The sequence below is a fragment of the Balaenoptera borealis genome (assembly GCF_965194805.1).
Source record: "Balaenoptera borealis genome assembly, chromosome: 3".
NCBI lineage: Eukaryota > Metazoa > Chordata > Mammalia > Artiodactyla > Balaenopteridae > Balaenoptera > Balaenoptera borealis.
Genome location: NC_138866.1, coordinates 93,601,210 through 93,620,755, shown reverse-complemented (window position 1 = coordinate 93,620,755; position 19,546 = coordinate 93,601,210). Strand labels below are relative to the sequence as shown.

The window sequence follows — 19,546 nt, the reverse complement described above, 5'->3', positions numbered from 1 at the left end:
AGTGTCGCAGCAGAACCACCTGGCCTGGGTTTGAATTCCAGCTCCACCACATGACCCAACAGCATGACCCTGGGTTAGCGCCATAAACACCTGGCGCCTCAGTTTCCACATCTCTAAAATAGGGGTAGTGATAGGTTTGACTACATTAGATTTGGATCCATGTCCCACACAAAGTAGAAAGTAAGGGTTTGGTTCTGTTATATCTGTGTACCAGGCACTTTAATCCTCACATCAACTGTAAGAAGTGGACTCAGGGAAGAAGTGATTTCAATGAGGCCACATGCCTAGTAAAAGCAGAATTGAGATCTGAACCCCAGGTTTGCCTGGTTCCAAAGCCCACAATCTAAGGCTTCCTGACAAAGAGGGAAAACTCTGTCCCAGAAACCAGGAAAGAGAGGAGATGATCCAAGGAAAATCATTCAAATGCGAGGAAAAATGTAAGACTTTGGAGTAGGCAAAGGAGATTACTGGATAGCCTTTCAATGGGATGCTGGAATCTTTTCTGATTCTGTGAGGGCTCTGTGCCTCTCATTGCCTTTGAGTTATTTTACAACTCTGAAAATTCAAAATAAGGTATAGCAATGCAAAGAATTCTTGTCTAAAGACAAGTAAATAAATTCTTGAACTCCTAAAAAAATAGTAAAGCAAGTTTCAAGTCCGTATACAAGGTTATTTTAACATTCCTTTACCTCATACAAATCTGCGGTTCTTTTGACGGCAAATGAGAACATCTTATCCATGAACTCATTCGATCAATGAGTTAGATAAAATCTTTGGCCAAGTCTTCCTTTTATGTTTGCATAAGACTCATGATTTTACTGGGTTTTTTTTTTTTTAATCTTCTAACACACAGAAGAGGACAAGTTCAAAAAAAAAAAAGAGGACAGGTTCAGATTTGTGTCTCATGGTCTCCTCAGGAAGGTCCACTCTTTGCCACAAATGCAGTATTATGATGGACACCCAAGTAGCTTATCTTTATATTTTTACTTTTTTTTATTATTTTGGCTGCACCACACGGCTTGGGTGATCTTAATTCTCCGATCAAGGATTGAGCCCGGGCCCTTGGCAGTGAAAGTGCCAAGTCCTAACCACTGGACCACCAGGGACTTCCTGCAAATCTTTAGATTCAACCATAAATGTTTCTATTTTATGAAAGTCTGTATTTTTTAAAATGACATAAGTTTCAGCCTATAGACACAACTCTTCAAAGAGTTTGCCCTTACAAATTACTTTGTCTCTGGTGCTGTAACTGCAGTCAAAGTTGTCCACAGTCTGAGAAATATTTACACTGGACAAGTATATTATTAGACATATCAATGTTCAGGTTGAGGTTTACCTTTGGAAAATAACTTGTATATTGTAGCTGGAGGATGTTTCCTGAGCTATTATGCCACTAAAACCTCTTAATGAAGAACAAGAAATGAAATAGTTGGATAAGGGTGTTGGCACTGTAATGTGGACCCAGGTGAAGGACCTAGAAATATGGATGGAGGCTGCCTTGAAATGACTGAAATTCTCTGACCAGAGAATCAGGAATGAGGAGGTGAAGAATTTATTGACCCTGCATTCAGGAGCAGAGGGTAGGCTCAGCCCTCTTGGATGTTCCAATCCAGGCCCTGAAAATCCTGACAGAGATTCCTGAGTCCTTGGAATACACCAGGGCCTCTTTCAGCTCCCCATCATGGAAGGAGGGCCAGAGAGCGCAGGTCACAATGCCACTCCCCACCTACGCTCAACTGAAGATGCGTCCCTCTCTAGGGGAAACGAGCTGAGACATCTGCCCCTGCCTGAAAGTTCTGGGGTCTACCACCCTCACCCTCATCCGAATTTAGACATTCCCTGTCCCTGGCTGGATATGGCCCCTGAGATGTTCCATGGTGCTGTTTGAAACAAAGGAACAAGAAGCTTTTAGGGCCAAGGAACACACTGCGCTCACCGGGAGGCCCCGGCACCTCCTAATGGAATCAGCATGGGCCATGACACAGACTCCTTCGTTTTAACTCCTGATCTGCTACCAACTGTGAGATCTTAAGCAAGTTGCTTCATCTCTCTCATGAGGCCCACATTTCTTCATATATAAAGTGCAGATAATACTGTATAGGGGTGTGGTGGCCATATTGAAAGTATGCACAAAGGAAAGTATTATTAAAACACCCAGTACAGTTATTGGTCTGGTAATATGTTGATGCTAGCCTTGAACAGTTTGCATTACTTTCTAAAAATAAAAAGGCTGTTAAGAAAATTTTATGAGAATTCATCTTTCCACTTGTATAATTTTCATTAAAAACTCTGGAAATGTTAGCATGTAAAGAATGCCAGATACTCATTTTCTTTATAAATATATCTCAAAACAGAACACAAGTAAATTATATGCACATGATTAATCACAACCTTTTGTCTCATTAATAAAAGCTTATTGAAATGTGAATTAGGAACATAAGGAGCATCCTTGAACTTTCTGATCCATTTCTTCAGGCTTAATTGAAGAACCATACAACACTCCCCCCTCCCTGAACTAAATTCAAAGGAAGAGAGAGAATGGAGAATGAGCCAAACCCCAATACTTGGGGATGCCCATGCTTAAAATGTTGGGGAAGAATGCTCCAAGTCATTGCCACTCAAAATAAAAATTAAAACTACTAGAATAGCTAAAATTACAAGGGCTGAAAATACCAATGTTGATGAGGATGTGAAGTAACTGAAACTCTCATAAACTGCTGGTGGGAGCGTAAAACGGTACAGCTTTGGAAAGGTTATTTTCTTATACAGTTGAGCATGTACCTGTTGTACATCTGCACCAAAGTGTTTGCTCAAAAGAAATGAAAATGTATATCCACAAAAAGACTTGTGTAAGAATATTCATAGCAGTTTTTAATTTTTTTTTAAGATTTATTGATTGATTGATTGATTGCTATGTTGGGTCCTCGTTTCTGTGCTAGGGCTCCCTCTAGCTGCGGCAAGTGGGGGCCACTCTTCATCGCGGTGCGCAGGCCTCTCACTATCGCGGCCTCTCTTGTTGCGGAGCACAGGCTCCAGACGCGCAGGCTCAGCAGTTGTGGCTCACGGGCCCAGCTGCTCCACGGCACGTGGGATCCGCCCAGACCAGGGCTCGAACCCGTGTCCCCTGCATTAGCAGGCAGATTCTCAACCACTGCGCCACCAGGGAAGCCCCCTCATAGCAGTTTATTCATAATGATCAAAAGCAGAACACAATACAAATTTCTACCTCCAGGAAAATGAATAAATGAACTGTGGTATAAGATGGATACTACTCAGCAATAATCATCAACAAACTACTGATAGATGATGGGTGAATTTCATAGACATTATGCTGAGTGAAATAAGCCAGTCATAAAAGAGCAGACAACATATGAATCTATTTACATGAAGTTTTACAAAAGACAAAACTATCTATAGTGAAAAAAAATCAGAAAAGTGGTTTACTCCGGAGAGGCATGAGGGGACTTTCTGGGGTGACGGGATGTTCTATGCCTCAGTAGGAGGAGGATGTGTGTGCTCATGTGTCATAGCAGACTGTACACTTATGATACGTGCATTTTACACTATATAAATTTTACCTAAAAAATGACTGAAAACAAATGCTGAACTACAGTTAGTAGACTGCATTTCTCAGTTCATGGGTGAGTAACTCTGAAACTACTTTCTGTGTATCCTAGTTTTGAGCAAATGAGTAAATTTTTAAGAGGACTCAGGGCCAGATTTCTTACTATCAGAGAAAAGAGTTACAAACATGGATAAAGGAAACATTAGCATGTTCCCTGAGGTTATAGATTGAAATTGGAGGTATCCATATGAACTCATGCTTTTTAACAGATAAATAGGTATATAAATAATTTTCTAGCTCTGTCCACTGAGAGCACTTAAAGCAGTGACACCCCAATAGCAATGAACACATCTAGCACTTATGTCTTGTTTTCTAGCTACCATTATTCACTAAAATGACCAGGGCTCCTTGGAGAAAAGCCTTGTATTCCAGAACTGGACCATGAAAAGCACAAGATGAGCCTGGGACATCTTTTTGTACCAGAAACTAAGGAGATGCTCAATGAGTACTTGGGAAAATGACCCAGGATCAGCTCAGAGGAACTTCTACTGGCCAAATCTGCAACAATTTGAGCATCAATAATAAAAGTGTGTTATATTCCACTGTATAAAATAAGAATCCATAAGATCACACAGTTATGAATAGATACATACATACATTCATAAGTAGGGGAACGGATAAAACTCTTCCTTATAGAAAAATGCTAACTAATAAATACAGAAGGAATGATGGAATTAAAAAATCATCAAAGGACACTAAAACTAGTTTGATAAGGGTGAAAACTTAATTAGGAACAGGTATTTATCTAGTCTCAAAGTATTTCCTAGCAAATTATTTACTTCTTACAAAGGAAAAAATGGTAACTTTATGGTGGAGAAATCTGGCAGATGCCACCTGTTCCAGTTACTAGGGCTACATAACAAATTATCCCCAAACTCACCACCATTGATCAGCCATTCATTATGCTCATGGATTCTGGGGTTTAGGAATTTGGACAAGGTACATCAGTAATGGCTTGTCTCTGCTCCATGATGTTGGACTTCTCAGCTGGAAAACTTGAAGTCTAAAGGCTAGAATCTTCTGAAGGCTCCTTTACTCACATACATCACCTACTTGATGTCTGTTACTGGGAGCCTCAGAACTTCTACATGTGGCCAGTTGGGCTTCCTTACAGGATGGTGGCTGCCTGGATTCACTACTGTACAGTTACTACTTCTCACTTTGTTATTAGTAAGTAGCTTATAGGGAGATAGTTTGAGACTGTATAAATACTGTATCTCAATCATGACTTTTCCACTACTTTTAGCATCTACTGATGATTTTTGCCTGCAACAATTGTAATTGCAGTATTGTTGCAAACTCTATTTTTAAATGCCAGTTTACTTCACAGACATCTACCTTTCTTCAAGAAGTCCAAAATCCAAACAGAGCAATTCTTCGAAGCATAGAATCCGTTTGTCTGGCTCACAAGCCTTCACCTTTGAAAAAGTCCCTTGGTTTTTCTAGGTTGACAGTCTTTGCTAATCTCATAGGTTTTTTAAAAGGTATCTCATCATATGTTTAATCGCATTTCTTTTTTTAAAAATTTTTTTAAAAAGACTTTATTTTTTAGAAAAGTTTTAAGTTCACAGCAAATTGTGGGAAATAGAGAGTTCTCATTTACCTCCTATATCCCAACCACACAGTCTCCTAAACTATCAACATTCCCCACCAGTGTAGTAAGTACATGTACTAAAATCATTGAATGTGCACTGACACATCATAATCACCCAAAGTCCATAGTTTACATTAGGGTTCACTCTTAGTGGTATTTGTTCTACGGGTTTGGACAAATGTATAATGACACGTATCCACCACTATAGTATCATACATAGTAATTTCACTGTCCCCAAAAGCTTCTGTTCTCTCCCTCCCCAATAACCCCTGGCAACCACTGATTCTTTCACTGTCTTCATAGTTTTGCTTTTTCCAGAATATCATATAGTTGGAATCATACAGTATGTAGCCTTTATAATCTAGCTTCTTTCCCTTAGTAACACGCATTTAAGCTTCCTCCATGTCTTTCATGGCTTGATAGTTCTTTTTTTTTCCCCCCCTTTTAGTGCTGAATAATATTTCATTGTCTGGATGTATCACAGTCTATTTATCCATTCACCTGCTGAGGGACATACTGGTTGCTTCCAAGTTTTGGCAATTTTGAACAAAAATGCTATAAACATTTGTGTGCAGGTTTTTGTGTGGACATAAGTTTCAACTCCTTTGGGTAAGTATCAAGGAGCACAATTGCTGGACTGTATGGTAAGACTATGTTTAGTTTTGTAAGAAACCACCAAACTGTCTTCCATAGGGATTATACCATTTTACATTCTCACCAGTAATGAATGAGAGTTCCTGATGCTCCACACCCTCCCAGCATTCAGTGCTGTCATTGCTCTGGATTTTAGCCATTCTAATAGGTGTGTAGTGGTATCTCCATGTTTAAGTGAATTTGTTTGAACTGAAGTATAGTTGATCTACAGTATTGTATTAGTTTCAGGTGTACAGCAATGTGATTCAGTTATATATATATTTTTAGATTATATTCCATTATAGGTTATTATAAGATATTGAATATAATTCCCTGTGCTATATAGTAAAACCTTATTGCTTATCTATATTATGTATAGTAGTTTGTATCTGTTAATCCCATAGTCTTAATTTATCCCTCTCTTCCTCCCTTTCCCCTTTGGTAACCATAAGTTTGTTTTCTATGTCTGTTAGTCTGTTTCTATTTTGCATATAGATTCATTTGTATTATTATTTAGATTCCACATATAGGTGATATCATACAATATTTGTCTTGCTGTCTGACTTACTTCACTAAGTATAATATTCTCTAGGTCCATCCATGTTACTGCAAATGGCAATACGTCATTCTTTTTATGGCTGAGTAATATTCTACTGTGTGTATATGTATGCATATATATACATATGCCACATCTTCTTAAGCCAATCATCTGTTGATGGGCACTTGGATTGTTTCTATTCTTGGCATTCTTAGCACTTCTATTATTATACACTGAAGTTGAACATCTTTTCATGTTTGAATCATTTATATTTCCTTTTTTGATAACTTTGTTCTTATTTGTCTATTTCATATTTACTTGCAGAAGTTTTTTTACATATGAATAAATAACTTTGGAATAAAGAAATATATTATGGAAGATAGCCCCTTATCAGTTACACAGGTTGTAAGCGTTTTTCCCAGTTTTGTGTGGCCCTTTCTCCTTTTTTTTTTTTTTTTTTTTAAACATCTTTATTGAAGTATAATTGCCTTACAATGGTGTGTTAGCTTCTGCTTTATAACAAAGTGAATCAGTTATACATATACAATATGTTCCCATTTCTCTTCCCTCTTGCATCTCCCTCCCTCCCACCCTCCCCATCCCACCCATCTAGGTGGTCACAAAGCACCGAGCTGATCTCCCTGTGCTATGCGGCTGCTTCCCACTAGCTATCTATTTTACATTTGGTAGTGTATATATGTCCATAACACTCTCTCACCCTGTCACATCTCACCCCACCCCCTCCCCATACCCTCAAGTCCATTCTCTAGTAGGTCTGTGTCTTTATTCCCGTCTTGCCACTAGGTTCTTCATGGTCTTTTTTTTTTTTTTTCCTTAGATTCCGTATATATGTGTTAGCATACTGCATTTGTTTTTCTCTTTCTGACTTACTTCACTCTGTATGACAGACTCTAACTCCATCCACCTCATTACAAATACCTCCATTTCATTTCTTTTTATGGCTGAGTAATATTCCATTGTATATATGTGCCACATCTTCTTTATCCATTCATCTGTCGATGGACATTTAGGTTGCTTCCATGTCCTGGCTATTGTAAATAGAGCTGCAATGAACATTTTGGTACATGACTCTTTTTGACCTATGGTTTTCTCAAGGTATATGCCCAGTAGTGGGATTGCTGGGTCGTATGGTAGTTCTATTTGTAGTTTTTTAAGGAACCTCCATACTGTTCTCCATAGTGGCTGTATCAATTTACATTCCCACCAACAGTGCAAGAGTGTTCCCTTTTCTCCACACCCTCTCCAGCATTTATTGTTTCTAGATTTTTTGATGATGGCCATTCTGACCGGTGTGAGATGATATCTCATTGTAGTTTTGATTTGCATTTCTCTAATGATTAATGATGTTGAGCATTCTTTCATGTGCTTGTTAGCAATCTGTATATCTTCTTTGGGGAAATATCTATTTAGGTCTTCTGCCCATTTTTGGATTGGGTTGTTTGTTTTTTTGATATTGAGCTGCATGAGCTGCTTATAAATTTTGGAGATTAATCCTTTGTCAGTTGCTTCATTTGAAAATATTTTCTGCCATTCTGAGGGTTGTCTTTTCATCTTGTTTATGGTTTCCTTTGCTGTGCAAAACGTTTTAAGTTTCAGTAGGTCCCATTTGTTTATTTTTGTTTTTATTTCCATTTCTCTAGGAGGTGGGTCAAAAAGGATCTTGCTGTGATTTATGTCATACAGTGTTCTGCCTATGTTTTCCTCTAAGAGTTTGATAGTGTCTGGCCTTACATTTAGGTCTTTAATCCACTTAGAGTTTATTTTTGTGTATGGTGTTAGGGAGTGTTCTAATTTCATTCTTTTACATGTAGCTGTCCAGTTTTCCCACCACCACTTATTGAAGAGGCTGTCTTTTCTCCACTGTATTAAATGTGTTTTTGATATATATCTATTTAGATCATTACATTTATTTGGGGGGGTATTTTATCTGTTTTGTTACTATTGCAAATGAATTCTTTTCTACCATCTTCTGATTGCTGCTCGTACACAGTTAAATGTTTATAAATAGTTAAATAGTTCAAAAGTTCCCTAAGTTTATATCACTTAATGGAAGGAAGAAAATTTTATTTCTTTCTATATCAGTCACCAACACACAGTAGTAGAAAATGAATCTAGGTCTACATACAAAAGCTAAAGAACATTTTGTGTCCTCTTCTTACCTAATCTTAAAACAACCTCATGAGGGAGATGTTATGATAATCCTCATTTTACAAGAAATATGAGATCAGTGCAGTGCATCAGTTTGATGGCTCACCCCAGCTCCACAAAATCAGTGATTCTGTTCAGGCAGCTTAAACAACCTTCTCGGTCCATCTTCAACTGGTTCAAGAAGTCACCCCTACCACAAGGCTTTCGTCCCTGTGTTTTGTGTGAAAATCTATGTAGGAAGAAAGACGAAAACAGTGCAGTTTCTTTCAAACCTCAGAAAAGGCAGAAATAAACTTCACAAAATCCTAGAACAGAAACTGAGGCAGATGGACAGAACTCAGAAAGAGAGCCAGCTAGAACCCCTGGAGGGATGAGTTTCTCAGGAAAAGTCAGGCAGGATAGTGCCCGGTTAGAGAAAAAAACAAGTCGCTACATTTGTCTGTATGTTTATTCTGAATGGTTTTTCCACTCCTTATATATATATACATCTTTGGTATATTTTCAACTGTTTTATATAATGAAGTTTTGTGTGGTGTTTTACAAAGAGAAATCTATTTTTATGGAGCTAGAATATGGTGAGGCTAATTTTGTAGCTTATCAAAAAGCAGGTGCTCTGCAGGGAGGCAAGTGAGCCTCTGTGGACACTTAGTGAACATTTCTACATGGGAAACAGCAAAGGAAGGTTCTGAGGGACAGCCACTGAGAGGCCAGGGCAGTCTGGGCAGGAAACCCATACTCGTCATTTCTGAATAGAAGCACATGGTATTTGAAAGATCTTGAAAAATTGCTTGCAGTATTTAAGGTGAAGCAACACAAACAGAACAGGAGCTCTCACCTGATCTATGTGCCATGCTCCTCTTCTGCTCTGCAATACGATTTCCACATTTTCTCTTAACTAGAGTGCTGCTTTGTTGACCTAAATATCCGTATTCAGTGTATGGACCCTGTGAGCTGATAGTACTCTATGTTCAAACCTGATTTACTTGATTCTTCCACCTTCAAACCTGCCTTCGCCTGTGACACGTGCCCTCCTTGTTCTCCAACTACTACAGCCTGTCATCCAAGCCTATCATTTTTGCTTTCAAAATAAACTAACCCTTTCTCCTTATTTATTAAACACATTTTGACTGGGCACTGACTGCTGGTATATTCAGCCACAGCACTGGGCACAGGGTAGAGAAATGAGGGCGGTACCACCTGTGGTCATGGGAAAGGGCGTATTGACAGAAGGTTTCAGGTGAAACTGTGCAGCTCAGGTCAAGAAGGATGAGGAGCTTCCCTGCTGGGCTTCCTGACATGAACTCTTTCTAATTCAATCCACCATGCCTTCTCTTCAGCCTGACTGCTCTCCTTCATTCCTGACTCAAAGCTTTCAAGTTCCTTCCTTCATCCATTCAGTTCATACACCGAGTCTGTATGGCTCTGTGCTCAGATATACATATGGGGTGAGATCCAGTCCCTGGCCTTAAGGAGCTCAGCAGAAGAAAGACCAGCAGACCCACAATTACGGAGAGAGCAGCCTGAAGCAGGGGTAACAGGTGCTCTGCGGTCTCAGAGAGGGCATGAGAAACTCTGCTAGGCAATGGAAAGAGCTGGCCTGAAAGATGACCCTGAAGAAGTTTATCAGCTAGAGGTGGGCTAAGGTTAGGCAGAGAGCATCCCAGGCACAGGGAGATACAGGTGGAAAGACACAGAAGAATGAATGGAGGGCTCAGGGATAGCAGTCCCTCTGCACGGTGGGAGAGGAGGTGTATGGTTAGTGTGGTAATAACCCAGATTCCGACCACACCACTGGATGTGATGGCCATATGTTCCCTCCACCCTGTGGATTTACCATCCCTGAGGATGCCTGAGGCAATAACCACTAATAATAAGGTTTCAAATGAATGAAATCCCATGCAGCCACTTCTGACTCTCATCTCACATGCCGCTGCATGGACATGGCTGGGCTTGTACGGGGCTCAACAGTCACTGTGAATCAGGCTCTGGGATCAGGGTTCATATTCACAAGTCACAGTGTGGACTGAAGGAGTATAAGTTGTACAACTGAGGCATCTATTGCCCTAGCTGCAGGAGTGTTGGCATCTTATGGCTCAGATGAATTTTCCTCTAGGACTTGCTCTCATTTGAAGAGAGCGACCTCACCCAAAGCCATGACCCCTTCCCATAACCCACATCTGGTGATAACCCACATCCAGTGATGGATGCAGGGAACAAAGCCTGGGTCCCTTACCTTGATACAGAACAACTCTAAGGGACCACTCCAGCTCCAGGGCCTCCCATGGGACTGGCTGACCTTGTCACTCTGCATGGCCATTCAGCTCCCTCTTCCTAATCCTGCTTCCTTCACTCCACCATAGGTGTTCATCCCAAGAGCACTCCCAATGCACACGAATCTCTGCCTCAGAGTCTGCTCTCCAGAGAACCTGATCCACAACAGATACCCTAGGCAGCCTGGTTCCCATTCAAACAAGACCAGATAGTATTAACATAGTTTCAGAAAGACTGAATCAATCTGAAGAAAGCTGGTCAGCCGTGGAAACCAGGTAAGGTAGTTACTGGCAGTGCTCACTCATGCGCTGTGCTGGAAGAAGGGGACTTGTCAGGGCCTCACAAGCTCTGTTCCACCTGGAAGAACACGTCCCTCCCGGGGAGATGGGTCTGTAGGGCTGCTGAAATCTGGTGCCATTAAATGAACCCACATCCTATAACTAAATCCTCTTTCCCCTCTCTCATGCTCATCAAGAGACAGTGTGATTCTCATCTGCCTTTCTGTGTACCTGCAGACAGAGAGTGCCTGAATGTGCAGTCCATCTGGCAGTTACACTTTCTTATTATCAATCAGCACATTGACATTTAGGCTTGGAGTTTGTCTCTGCAAACTCCATCAGCCTGAGTGGACTGACAGGTGCTGAGAGTGGGGAAGACATATGCACAAGCCCACAAGGCAGAGTTCAAAACTTAGATGATAGTCAATCCTCCATGGCAATGCCCTTCTGGGGTCTCTTGGTGCACAGACAGTCCACTTCCTCTTATGATATCTCAGCCTAGACTTTCAAATGTCTATAGACTTAGCTCAAAGGCAACACAGAAACAGCTGTGCTTTCCCCACTGTTGCCCCTTCTCAGACCAAACTCACTAGGAAACAGACCTGTTTTCCTTCAGATGTCAGGGGGAGATGACTATTGGGAGGCTAAAGAGCTTTTTCACAAGCAAAGGAAAGGAATTGAGAGCTTCCCCTGGAATGAAATACGACTAAGGCCCTCCTGTGAGGAGATATAGTTGGTATATTAAAGCAAGATTTCTACAAATAATCCCCTTGAAATAAAGGAGATGATTTTGCTGTTAACTGCTTTCTGAGTTCACTTTAATACCTCAACAGTAAATTGACTGAAGTTGGTAAAATAAAAATTCACATTTTAAGGCAAGACCAGAAAAATTTCAACATAAAGCTTTTTCTCTGCCCTTTGGCCCCTTTCCTCCTCTCTAATGTGCATTGTGCATCTGCATTATGCATTAACCAGACCTCCCCAATGGCAGAAATACCTGCTTAACCATAAAGATCACTTTTTCTTCTTCTGACGCCAATCACGTAACTACTTAGAAGATAACATTTCTTTCTCATTCCTGTAATGGTTATAATGACCCACCATTCACCTTGTACATGTAAACATCTTTGGAATACTTTATGTACAAAGCCAATATATCATTTCCCTTAATGATAGTGGTTGGTGCAGGTCAGACTGGTCAGACAACCTGGGGAGATACTGGACCAAACTTAATGGAAGTCCTTAGCTTAAATACTTACTTATGATCTCACCAATGTTATTAGCTATATTACCTGTATCTGCCTATTTACAAGATGATTGTTTCTTCCATTACTAAACATGTGACTGAGCCTCAGATAAAATGAATGATGATTAGGCAACCTGAAATTATTCACCAAATATATAGTCCTAGAAGATAAATGATCTCAATAGTGTAACTCTAGATATGGGAAGAAACACAAGAGGGAACCATTTCCTGCACCATAACAGACTAGTAAGACAGGCAGTCCAGAGACTTGGCTACTGTTAACAGAGCCTAGTCTAGTAATAAGTAATAACAAAATCCTCACATGACATGGGAATGAAGCTTCCTGGCACCTTAGGACAAATTGGTCATGAAATGCCTACCAAAACTTGGTTGAAATTAAGACCAAAAGGAAAGTGATTGTAAAATAAAGAGGGTTGCCCACCATCCAGTTCGACAAGAATCAAGTCATTAGCCACTGCAGTCACTCACCTACAGTACCCACTGAATGGAATTCAGGCACAGGCCTTCAGATAATTTGATATTTTCCAAAGAAATTTTTTTATGTACCCAGTTTCTTGCATCTTCAAATAGTCAGAAAAGCACTGAAGCCATTAACTCTTTGTTTCTCATGAATACTAGCAATCCTATACTGAAATGAGTGCTTCATTGCACGTACCCCTTCACCAAAATCACATATACGCTGACCTCCCACCGTGACTCTTTGAAACAGTTCTCAGAACTTTTGCAGAGACTGTCTCCTTGGTTATAAACCTCAGTTGGCTCAAATAAAAGTTTCCATTTACTGCTTAGATTGATTAATTTTTTCATTGGCCATATTGTAAGTAAATAGCCAGTCAAAATCGTGTCAGCCCAGCTGCTTGATGCCTAAAGAACATCCACTCAGCTTCCAGTCCCCGAGAGCAGGAGGCCAGGCTATTACCTTCCAGATCCTGTCTTTGAAAAATGGAATTCTCGATGGACATTTCCTGTCTCTCACAATCTGGCATTTCTTTGTGGGGAGAGGGGTATTCTCCAAGTCTCTGATTTTGAAAACTGACTTCAAAATGGAATTTAGGAAATCACTCTCATCTCTACACCACCTCTATCTCCTCCCTAATCTCTCTCCTCAACACCACATTACATCCTGCTCCTACATGACGTGTGGGTCCTCAGAGGTCTACCGGAGGAGAACATGTACAACCTCTCGTCATTTGGTCAGTTGAGGTGACTTTCTCCAGAACAGGTGTCTGTGTCAGGTGGACATGGTGACATGACGGCAGAGGTGCCGGCAAGGCCTGTCTCAGAGTGGCAGTGCTGGTGGAGAGCTCCAACTATCTCCCCAAGCCCCTCTCTTGCTCCTTAGGCAAAGGAGGCTCAGGGAGTGTCATGAGCAGAGCCCAGAACTGATTCTTAGACCAGGGCGCCTTCCACCAGGACATTTGCTCAGCTGTTTCACTAACACACTAACCAATCACACATTTACACAACTACCTAGTCCACAAATGTTCACTAAGCCCCTACCATGGGAAAGCACAGAGCTTGGGTCACTAAAAGGAGCGGGAAGAAGTGCGGGTGCTGGTGGGGGGAGCCATAGATGGGCACATGCAGAAGGACACGATATAGACCCTGGAGTAGTAGCCCGTGTCTGCAGGAGGCCTTAGCTCCAGGGGACAGAAGAGGATTCGAAAGGTCATATGAAGGGCCAGGGGAAACATCCCCACCTCACAACTTGGTAGAGGGCTCCAGGTGCTTCGAACAGAGGACAGCCACTGCCAGCCAGGACCGGCTTCACAATCTGTGGGACCCAGAGCAAAATTAAAATCTGAGGCCCTTTGCTCAAAAAAAAAAAAAAGTATTAAAATCAAGACAGTAAGAGCAGAACATTAATCCAAGCATGGGGCTCTTCTAAGTACAGGACCCCATGTGACTGCACACTTCACATGCCCATGGAGCTGGCCCTGATGCTACTCATATTTACCATTTCATTCACAAAGCCAAGGAATGTCAGACCACCCAGTACCTAATCCAGGCAACTCCTGACCAAAAAAGGAAGCAGAGGCCCAGAGAAATGAAGTGACTTGTCCACGGTCTCACAGCTGGTTACTGGCAGCCAAGTCTCCTTAGAAATCAGCTACACCTTGCTTTTGCCAATCAGAATTATATCTTATAGATTTGTCTACTTGCTTGTTTACTTCCTACTGTAAAGCTGGCTAGGTGTAGGATAAAAAGAAGAAAATACGCTCCTTTGAACATAAAATAAGGCCCCCCAAACCTGAAGGCAGAACCCTTTATCTGCCCCAGATTCTCCAGTCACCACTGCTGGCTCCTCTTTCTGGGGAAGCAGCCCAGGTCCACCCAGGAAGTCTTTCCACTGTCCAGATGCTCAGGCATGGCTCATGGCACTCCACCACGTGACTGGCATCTTTCGAGGGTCTCCTGACCATCCCTGATGTGGGTGAGGGGGGGCAGAGCACAAATCACGACCTGTCACCGCTGAAAGGACCATGCAGATGAGCAGAATAACACTTCCATTCTATAGATCAGAGACCTGAGGCCCAGAGAAGGGCTGTGGAGAGTTGGGAGAAGAACAAAGGTCTGCTGGTAGAGAGCTCCCCAAATGCCAGTCTTGGCTCAGAGACTGTGTGTGACCATATTGTCAGCTGTACTTCCTTCTCTACAACATTGGGAGGTAAGCGGAGAAGAAAGACAAGAAGGTGTGATGGAAGGGGCTTCTGAGCCAGATAGACCTGGCCAGTTCTGCTGCTTTCCAGCTGTACAAGTTTTGCTATCATGGAAATAGTAAGTCTCAGTTTCCCCATCTAAAAAATGAGGATAGAATGTACCCCACATTGGATGTAATGAGATGAGATGCCTAAGAGGCCCTGATCCTGCCATTATAGCATGTGCTCAACCAAGGTTGTGTCATGCCCACCCTCCCTCTCTTCATCTGCATCAGGAGTTCCAGCTGGGGCCACAAGCAGATTTGGAAACCTTTCATGGGTGGTGTGAGGTGAAGCATCCCAGCATCTAGTTGCATCTCCTGAAAGACATGGACCCGAAGACCTTTTGAGAAAAGACTTTAACCATGTATACAACTGGGGTTCTGACTCACTGGCAAACTAGGGTTCAGTGGGAGGGATAGGGAGAAGCAGGGAGATCCTCATTATGGATCAGCAAAGGCCTGGCGTCACATCAGACACACCCAGAATGCCCAGAAATCTTTGAGGGAAGAGGGAACCTTGAAATAGCTGCTAAGACCCTGTGCGCCAGCAGGGGAAGTTAATAAGTAGTAAAATCCATGAGCTCCCATTAAGGAGGTCTCCTGGTTACTCAGGCTGCTGAGGCCTGCAATTGCCTCCACCCCACACAATGCCATGAAGAAGCCTACAGGGGCCCCTATGGGTGGGGGACTCCAAGGATTGCCCATTGGCCATTTCTGTCACCAAAGGTGCTCCTTTCCAGCTCACCACTCATGCGCCCTCCTCTATGTACCTTTCATCCCCTCCTGCTTTCACTCCTGCTGACTCTCAGCTTAAAAGCCCCTTTGTACCCAAAGAAGTCTTCTCCTATCTCAGCGCCTCTCCTTGGGGAAGCTCTTCTCAACCCATCAGCAGGAACCTCGAACACATTTGTGGTCCTTCACACTGGCCTGGATCTCTCTCCCGTGGCAGCCTCTCCCTGGGGCTGGGACCCAGGCCTTTGTCCCCAGACACTGTGAACCTCCTGGGGCAAGAAACTTTAAACTGGTCACCTCTGTACGCTCCTCAGTGCCTGACACAGTGTTGGTGAGTGTCTTTGGTTCAATAAAATGGGATAATTGGGTCACTAATTATTCCACACACGTGCAAGTCTCTGCCGTCTACATTTCAGTCCCAGCGTTTGAGAAAAACAGAAAAGCGGGGCAAGAGGCCCAGATGCATCCCTTCCTGTGCTGAGAGCAGCATTGGGGGAGTAAGCAGAAGCCCACGGCACCCTTCCCCACCTCCTGCACCACACACACCAACCAGCACATGCACATTGCAGAGCCTTCACTGGTTTCCGGGCATTTCATTATCTTCGCCATTTTTCCGATGGCCTATGGGTCACAGAAAGGGGTCACACATGAGGTCACTGGGAGGGTTTACACCATAATCTCCCTGCAATTCACTGGGGAAATCCACCCCTGCAGACCCACCACCTACAGGTTTTCCACAGCCCTGGTCTCCCAAGTGCCAGCCCTCAAGACCCCTTGCTTCCGCATGTCCTCAGGCACTCGGAGCTCCCCAAGGCTTCCATGTCCTGAGCAACCCCTCCTACCCAGAAGCACCTGTCTCTGAACCTGTGTATCCAGCCTTGGCTCTCTCTGCAGTGCCATGGACTCTGATTACAGACACTCCCATCAGAGTTCCTGCAGGGGACAGGGGCACATTTAAAACCATGCACATAAGGATGGAGGGCTGAGTTCTGGAGCATAGGCACTTCTGCGGAGAGAAGAGGGGGTGAGGGCTTGGACTTAGTTGTACAGTTCTAGTTCTCTAAAGTGACGGGCAGGGGTTCTAAAGCCAATGTGGCAAATAGGAGGGGTGTCCATGGTTGGCAAAATACTCTGTGTGTTGTGTGCACGCATATTTCATAATTTAAATTTTATAAAAAGAACAAAAGCACTTGAGGATATAAGTACAACATACTTCAGAAACGTATGACAGCAGTAGGACTCTCCTAGACCTTCTGTTCATTCTTAGGCATTGGAATAATTTTGGCCTCAGTCTGCTCCCCAAATCAGCTCTCCTGAGGGACCTTCCTCCCCTCCTCTTCCCTAGCCAACCCTGGGTCCCTGCTCCTTCTTCCCTCCTGCCTGTGGCTGGCCTGCACCCCTTTCTTCCTGGGGCCCAATCATCTCTGCTTCCGAGACCAAGCCTGGCCCTACCAGCCCCCAAATTCTCCCCCATCCTGCACATTCTTATCTTCTTCCCAGTGGCCCTCAGGCTGCTTAGGGCTGCCAGCCACAGAGCCCACATTGAAATTAACAAAAGGAATGCCTACAGAATCCTCACACATTCCTTCAATCTCATAGGAAGGAGGGTGTGGCCAAGAAGATCCTGAACTCCTTTCCTCCCAGGGTCACACCAAAATTACGACTATTTACAGAGCAACTACTGATGAGAAAGGTCTGAAGACTAGCAGAAATGATCTTCTACAACTAAAGATATAAAGAAGGAACCACAACGAGACAGGTAGGAGGGACAGGAGACATGGTTAAGACCCCTACATCCCAGGTGGGCAACCCACTAATGGGAGGATAATTATGATTGCAGATGTCTTCCCCAGTGAGTCAGACGTCTGAACCCCACATTGGGCTCCCCAGCTGGGCATCCTACATAAGGAAGAGGAGCTCCCAGAACGTTTGGCTTTAAGGCTAGTGGGGCTATTTTCCAGAGAACCAGTGTGCTGCGGGAAGAGAAACTCCAGTCCTAAAGGGCGCACATAAAATCTCACATGCTCCAGGACCAAGGGCTAAAACAGTAATTTGAAAGAAGCCTGGGTCAGACCTACTTTTTCATCTTGGAGAGCCTCCCAGAGAGGCAGGAGGCAACTGAAAGTCAGCCTAGGGACTTAAGACACTGGCAGCAGTCATTAATGACAGCACATCCCACCAAGAGAACACTCACTGGTGCTGGTAATCACCATTGTGGAATTCTCTGTTTAGATTATTAGTACAGGGACTTGCCCTCGCCCACTTGCGAGTCTGTGCCAGTTCTGGGAAGCCCCAGTCCAGGCAGTTAGCTGGGCAGGGATACTGCCCCACTCACCAGCAGGCCTGCTGCCAAAGGACACCCTGGGAACCCAGCAGCCCCAGGACTGGCCCTACCCACCAAGAGGTCAGCAAAGTCCCAGGACCTCCAAGACCCTGACGCTAGCCATCAGACCCAAGCCCACCCACCAGAAGGCCTACATTAGCCCTAAACCTGGCCTCACCCACAAGGGGTTAGGTCCCAGCCCTTGCAGGCTGACACCAATTCTGGGACCCCCAGGGCCCTGCTGCCAGAGACCCAGGACCCAGCTCTACCCACTAGGGTGCCGGCACCAGCCCTGTGACTCCGTTGGCCCTGGCACTGCCCATAAGCAGGCCAACACCTGTTCCAGAAACTCCAGACCTTGCAGCCAGAGACCCTAGCACACAGCTCCAGCCACCAATGAGCCACCCCAGGCCTGGGACCTGGTCTCATGCATGGGTGGACACCAGCCTTGGGACCATCAAGGAATGCAGCCAGCTATGTTAGGATCTGGGGCACTCACCAGTGGGCCAGCACCACCCCCAGGACACCCTGGGCCCCGGCACCACCCACGAGTAAGCCAACACCAGGTCCAGGAATACCAGCCCCATAGCCAGAGAAGCCAGGACTCAGCTCCACCCATTAGTTTGCCAGCACAAGCCCCAGACCTTGGCCTCACCCACCTGTGGGTGGGAACAATCCCTAGAAAGCCCTGGGGCCCAGCTCCAACCACCAGTGGGATGACAGTGGCCCTAGAACCACCACAGCCTTGCAGCCAATGTGTCAAGACTCAACCCACCCATTAGGAACCCAGTATCACCTCCCGACCATGCCCTGGGTCCCAGCTTTGCCCAGCAGCAGGCCTGAACCAGCTCCAGGACACCTTGGGCCCCTCAGCCAGCAATGACAGAATCTGGCCCCAATCACCAGCATGCTGTCACTAGCTCTGGGTCACCCCAGACCCCACAGTCACCCAAGTCAGGAATTGGCCCTGCCCACCAGTAGGAGGACACCAGGCCCATCTCCTTCTGAGCCATGGCCCCATCATCAACAGGCTGATCCAACTCTGGGAGCCCTGGACCCACAGCCAGCCACCCCAGGACCAAGCTCTGCCCACCACCAGACCAGCATTAGCATAAGGACCCCTTTCCCAGGGCTCCATAGCCAGTCACTCCCAGCCCTGCCCACCTACAGGTGGCAGCCTATGCACAAGGCAGGGCCTGGCAACAAACGTACGTGGGTGCAGCCACATCAACCACCACACCCACAGTAGTCAGCCTGCCACAACAGACAGACACACGCAGTCCACAAAGAGGATATCCCTAAAGCATATTGCTCAGGTGACCAGAGGGGTGTGCACTGCTGGGCCCCATAGGACATTTCCTACATAAGGCCACTTCTCCAAGATTGGGAAACAAAACCAACCTACCAGTTTAAGA

At 44.2% G+C, this 19,546-nt stretch overlaps 1 long non-coding RNA gene across 1 annotated transcript in view; it reads right to left on the bottom strand.

Moving 5' to 3' along the window:
- The window catches only part of LOC309626775, a 296,161-nt gene that overhangs the window by 180,520 nt on the left and 96,095 nt on the right, over positions 1-19,546 (bottom strand). The gene's annotated exons all lie outside the window — the stretch shown is intronic.